The sequence below is a fragment of the Nerophis ophidion genome, linkage group LG02 (genome assembly GCF_033978795.1).
Source record: "Nerophis ophidion isolate RoL-2023_Sa linkage group LG02, RoL_Noph_v1.0, whole genome shotgun sequence".
NCBI lineage: Eukaryota > Metazoa > Chordata > Actinopteri > Syngnathiformes > Syngnathidae > Nerophis > Nerophis ophidion.
In genome coordinates this window covers 79,148,432-79,154,655 of record NC_084612.1, presented here as the reverse complement: position 1 = coordinate 79,154,655, position 6,224 = coordinate 79,148,432, and the positions used below count along the sequence as shown (strand labels likewise).

Genomic DNA, 6,224 nt, shown 5'->3' with positions numbered 1-6,224 from the left:
TAAGACAAAATGTACAACATTTAGTAAGTCAAAATGTACAACATTTAGTGAGTGAAAATGTACAACATTTAGTGAGTGAAAATGTACAACATTTAGTAAGTCAAAATGTACAACATTTAGTGAGTGAAAATGTACAACATTTAGTGAGTGAAAATGTACAACATTTAGTAAGACAAAATGTACAACATTTAGTAAGTCAAAATGTACAACATTTAGTAAGTCAAAATGTACAACATTTAGTGAGTGAAAATGTACAACATTTAGTGAGTGAAAATGTACAACATTTAGTAAGACAAAATGTACAACATTTAGTAAGTCAAAATGTACAACATTTAGTGAGTGAAAATGTACAACATTTAGTAAGTCAAAATGTACAACATTTTGTAAGTCAAAATGTTAGTAAGTCAAAATGTACAACATTTAGTGAGTGAAAATGTACAACATTTAGTGAGTCAAAATGTACAACATTTAGTAAGTCAAAATGTTAGTAAGTCAAAATGTACAACATTTAGTGAGTGAAAATGTACAACATTTAGTGAGTGAAAATGTACAACATTTAGTGAGTGAAAATGTAATTAGTAAGTGAAAATGTACAACATTTAGTGAGTGAAAATGTACAACATTTAGTGAGTGAAAATGTACAACATTTAGTGAGTGAAAATAAAAGGTCACTAATGAAGATTTAATGGTTTCTCATGCAAACATGTGGCCAGTGAAGAAAATTGCACATCTCTAATGCACTTGTGTTAAAAATAAGTCATATATGAATATTTTGTTTTTACATTCAATGCTTAAATATATGTAGATCTACTTCAGATCCATCCCTTCTCATTGAGTTTTTTTTTGAATTTTTTAAACTTTTATTTATTGAATTGTCCACATAAACAGTCCAGAAGTTAAATAAAAACAATATTTCCCCCTAAACAAGTAATCCACAAATATTTTATATAAAATAAGTGTGTGTGTGTGTGTGTGTATATATGTATATATATATATATGTGTGTGTGTGTGTGTGTGTGTGTGTGGTTGTGTGCGTGTGTGTGTGTGTGTATATATATATATATATATACATGCATATATATATGTATGTATAAATATATATATATATATATATATATATATATATATAAATATGCGTGTACGTGTGTGTGTATATATGTATATATATTTATGTATATATATATACACACACGTGTGTATGTATTTATTTGTGTATATATGTATATGTTTATATGTATGTATATGTATACGTATATATCTATGTATATATAATTATATATATGTGTGTGTATACACAAACACGTGTGTGTGTATATGTATGTACAGTATATACAAATATTTACATACACACATATTTGTGTGTGTGTATATATATATATATATATATGTAACGGTGTAGAAAACAGAATATCCTTATGCTTGATTAAATTATGAATGAAGTGTTGCAACAGCGCCTGTTGCTGGCGAGAAGTGGTATGTACGGTCACCTGTGGGAAGTGCTCAGAACTGTGACGCCTCCAAACTGGTGAGACACGTTTTTGTATTGTCCGGGATTGATTACTATTTAGTGAATATTGACTGTTTATATTTTGATTAGTACTTTGTAACAGACACATAAAAAGTTTCGCTAATTGGTATTGACCAAAACTGTATCCTAGAGTGATATTTTAAAGACAATAACACACTTTTACTGTGTAAACTAATTGGTGATTATTGATGTGTTATTTAGAGAATCCCGTGACCCAAGTGGACTCACAGTCTCACAATTTGCACTGTTTTACAGGTAATATTATATTTCATGCCACTGTGTTTGTTTGGCTCTTCACATATTTGTCCTCACCTATTGTTATGATGCTAATGCTAAAATGGCTATGCCGCAGCCTGGTTTATCAACCGCATGGTTTGAAGCAGCCATTTTGGATGCGAGGTGTGTTTAGAGACATCCTGTAAAATGTAGTTTCTGTAAATTTACTGTGTATTTTGCATATAAAAAAAAAGGATTATTGTTAATTTGAGCACACCATTGTCAGTACATGTGAAACCATTGAATAAATTAATATGATAATTAATATAAAGATTTTGTCTAAACACTATACGATCACACCCAAATGTAACATGTTGTTTGTACAATGAAACTATGGTTTGTTATGTCAAACATCAGAACTGTGACGCCTCCAAACTGAGAATCCCGTGACCCAAGTGGACTCACAGTCTCACAATTTGCACTGTTTTACAGGACACTGTTATTAAAGAAATTCATAATCCACCTGGTGCCAGTGATATGTTGAAGGGACAGCAGTGTGGAGCTGCATTTTGCCACATACAGTTGTGGACCGTCACATATATATATATATATATATGTATATATATATATATATATATATATATATATATATATATATATATATATATATATATATATATATATACATGTACATATATAACTACCTTTTAATCACTTTTCCATTGGGGTTGAACTTAAAATTAGTCTTTTTAGCATATTTTACGAGACCACTCCATACATACGTCATAAAACAAAGTTTGAATTTTTATTTTTTTTTATGTTCATGCTGGTTTTTTATGGCGAAAACTCAATATATGCAATATTTTTTAAAACGAAATATCTGGTGTGAAGTAATTTTAGCTTGAAATAGGTAAATAATTCATAACAACGTTGCTTTTATTTCAGTATCATTTTTTGAACAAAGACAGTTTAAATAAAAACCTGACTCCTGGTCTATTGTTAAAATATAAAAAAATAAGTCATGTATATATCCTTTTTTTCTTTCAAGGCATACATCTCAATATCAACTTCAAACCTATTTGTAGATGAAAAATATTATTTTATCAGCAAAGACAGTTTTAAAGTGGAAAAAAAAGTGACTTCAAGACATATTTGTCTTTATTATTTTCAATATTGCAACATCTTACACCTGCTTGCTCCTTCATTCCACTCTTTATGTTGTCTTTTTTTAATACTATTTTCAAAATAAGACATCATTTAAAAAATGTATCTGCGGGCCCCAAATGTCCCCGGGGGGCCGCCCTATGGACGTCTTCCTCCGTGTCACTGCTGTCGACCTGCAGGCCCACAACATCTCATCTTCATGCATCTTTACATTTTCACACAAGCAGGACATTTGTTTGCAATATTATCTGCCCATGCAACAAATATCATTTTATTATTATTATTATTATTATTATTATTAGCAGTGGCCATCTCTCCGCTTCACAATTCCATCCGCTTGGAAACTTTGTTAATTATAAGTTTTCAAAACCTCCTTTTGCTTGCTGGTGTATTTGTGCCAGTAAGCACAGAAAAGAATGTCCTAAAACATTATTTTAAAAATGGATTCCTAAAAAAAAATCTATTTAAATGATTTTGTTTTTTTTAAAGGATTTTTAAAATGATTAATCAATTTAGAATCGACAAATTCAGATGGAAATCATTTGTTGTTGTTTTTTGGCACACTTAGTTATTATATATTGTATTACAATTTATTTGTAGAAATACAATTAAATACATTCTTGTTACCTTTTAATGGTAAATGGGTTGTACTTGTATACTTATGTTGTATTCATCACTTTGTATGTAATCCAATCCAACAATCAAATACCGAGACAATTGTGTAATGAGGTGTACATATATATATATATATATATATATATATATATATATATATATTTTTTTTATACATTCCCTGTTACAAGCGGCCCTCTAAATGCCATGTGGCCCTCGATGAGAAGCAGTTGGCCCCCCACTGTGTGTGCAAGCCAGACAGACATGTTAAGTGCGGAGGCCACTTGCTACATTTCGTAGGATAAAGATATTTTTAAAAGTATACAAATCAATATACGATCAACTGTGTGAACAAAACATCCACAAATGTTTTTTTGTTTTTTTTTTACAACTAATGATATTATTCTGCAAATGAAATTATTTTGAAGGGCTTTTGCAAACTCAAACGCTGACAACATGCAAACAAAGCTGACAAAATATAAGATGAAAAGATTAAAAACTAGTGAAATTATTTGTCCGTGCAGCTAAATAATTTTACTTGATAAGACGTCCTGAATAAAGATTTAGATATCTAGAAATAAGCAAGACTTTGAAGCTAGAAACAAGGTATTTTATTGTGAAAACTTGCATGATTCAACTTCCAATAATATTTCAATGAAGCATCTTGCAGAATCTTTCTAGATTTTCTTTGTGGGGGGAAATGAAAATATCTCATTGGAATGCTTGTTAACTCAGTTTTAACATTTGAAACTAGAATAGAGAAAACATGTTTATTCAATCTAAAATGAAGTCAGTGACTCAAAATAAACTAGACGTGCAATTTTAGATCTTGGCAAGTGGTCAATCATTTCCCCTCATGATAATAGAACTCACTTGCCCATGCATTTAATTAATACATCTTTTTTTAATGTACACTAAAAATACATCTGCAGTTTTGTTACTGTAAAATGTATAGTGTATTACTGTCAATGGAAAAACAGTACCATTGTTTTTTATGGTTAAAAAAAATCTCTCCCAAATGTTACAGTAAAATATATAGTTGTTGTTATTACCGTGTATTACTGTAAATATAACAAGAGTAGCATTCTGGCATCCAATATGCTATTTTTGTTGTTGTCATTTTTGCAGCATTCAATTTGATGGATGACTTGCTTTTGACATCAGAAGTCCAGCAGTATTCATCATTTATTTTATTTAAAGAAAAACTGTTTGAAATGTCTAATAATTCACTTTTTCTTGCATTGTTAGAACTTTTGAAAGGTGACAAAATATGCAATTGCCTTTGTTTTTTCTGTCAAAATGTAAAGAAAGTATAGTAGTAGTAATAGTAGTAGTAGTAGTAGTAGTGGTAGTAGTGGTAGTAGTAGTAGTAGTAGTGGTAGTAGTGGTAGTGGTAGTAGTAGTAGTAGTGGTAGTAGTAGTGGTAGTGGTAGTAGTAGTAGTAGTAGTAGTAGTAGTAGTTGTAGTTGTAGTGGCAGTAGTAGTAGTAGTAGTAGTAGTAGTAGTAGTAGTAGTAGTAGTAGTAGTAGTAGTAGTAGTGGTAGTGGTAGTGGTAGTAGTAGTGGTAGTGGTAGTAGTAGTAGTAGTAGTAGTAGTGGTAGTAGTAGTAGTAGTAGTAGTGGTAGTAGTGGTAGTGGTAGTAGTAGTAGTAGTGGTAGTAGTAGTAGTAGTAGTAGTGGTAGTAGTGGTAGTGGTAGTAGTAGTAGTAGTAGTAGTGGTAGTAGTAGTAGTAGTAGTAGTAGTAGTAGTGGTAGTAGTAGTAGTGGTAGTAGTAGTAGTAGTAGTAGTGGTAGTAGTAGTAGTGGTAGTAGTAGTAGTAGTAGTAGTGGTAGTAGTAGTGGTAGTAGTGGTAGTAGTAGTAGTAGTAGTAGTAGTAGTAGTAGTAGTAGTGGTAGTAGTAGTAGTAGTAGTAGTAGTGGTAGTAGTAGTAGTAGTGGTAGTAGTAGTGGTAGTAGTGGTAGTAGTAGTAGTAGTAGTAGTAGTAGTAGTAGTAGTAGAGGTAGTAGTAGTAGTAGTAGTGGTAGTAGTAGTAGTAGTAGTGGTAGTAGTAGTGGTAGTAGTAGTAGTAGTAGTAGTAGTAGTAGTGGTAGTAGTAGTAGTAGTGGTAGTAGTAGTAGTAGTGGTAGTAGTAGTAGTAGTAGTAGTGGTAGTAGTAGTAGTAGTAGTAGTGGTAGTAGTAGTAGTAGTAGTAGTAGTAGTGGTAGTAGTAGTAGTAGTAGTAGTAGTGGTAGTAGTAGTAGTAGTGGTAGTAGTAGTAGTAGTAGTAGTAGTAGTGGTAGTCATTTTCTTTCAGACCCAGGCGGATCAATATCCAAAAAGAAAAAACCCAAATAGAAGCAAGAGAAGTATAAATGTAATGAATGTAATAAATACAAAAGCCTCCACACATTTAGACGTACTCACCGATGGTTCCACAGAGCGGATGAAAATGTGTCAGAACTGCGAGTCGGGTTGGTCAAGCCATTAATGGCATTGTAGTCCGACTCCACATGAAAGTGTACGTGAGATGACACAGCAGGTGGGGACCCCAATACTGACTTGAGCTGCAGCCTCATGCTGTCACTGCCAGCCAGTGTGAGCGGCTTAACACTGGCTTCTTTAAAGCATACGGGGATGTGCAACATGCTTTAAAAGGTGTGATGAGACTTTCCACACAGCATGTTTGCTGGAGCATATAACTTGTGTAAACATTTGTGTCTCAGAC

General features: G+C 32.0%; 1 long non-coding RNA gene across 1 annotated transcript; it reads left to right on the top strand.

Annotated features, from left to right (window-relative positions):
* Positions 1 to 1,396: 1,396 nt before the first annotated feature.
* On the top strand, positions 1,397 to 2,267 carry LOC133535303 (uncharacterized). The gene is made up of 2 exons (XR_009802199.1): positions 1,397 to 1,783; positions 2,162 to 2,267. It is a non-coding gene; the product is annotated as an uncharacterized LOC133535303 (long non-coding RNA).
* The last annotated feature ends 3,957 nt before the right edge of the window (positions 2,268 to 6,224 follow it).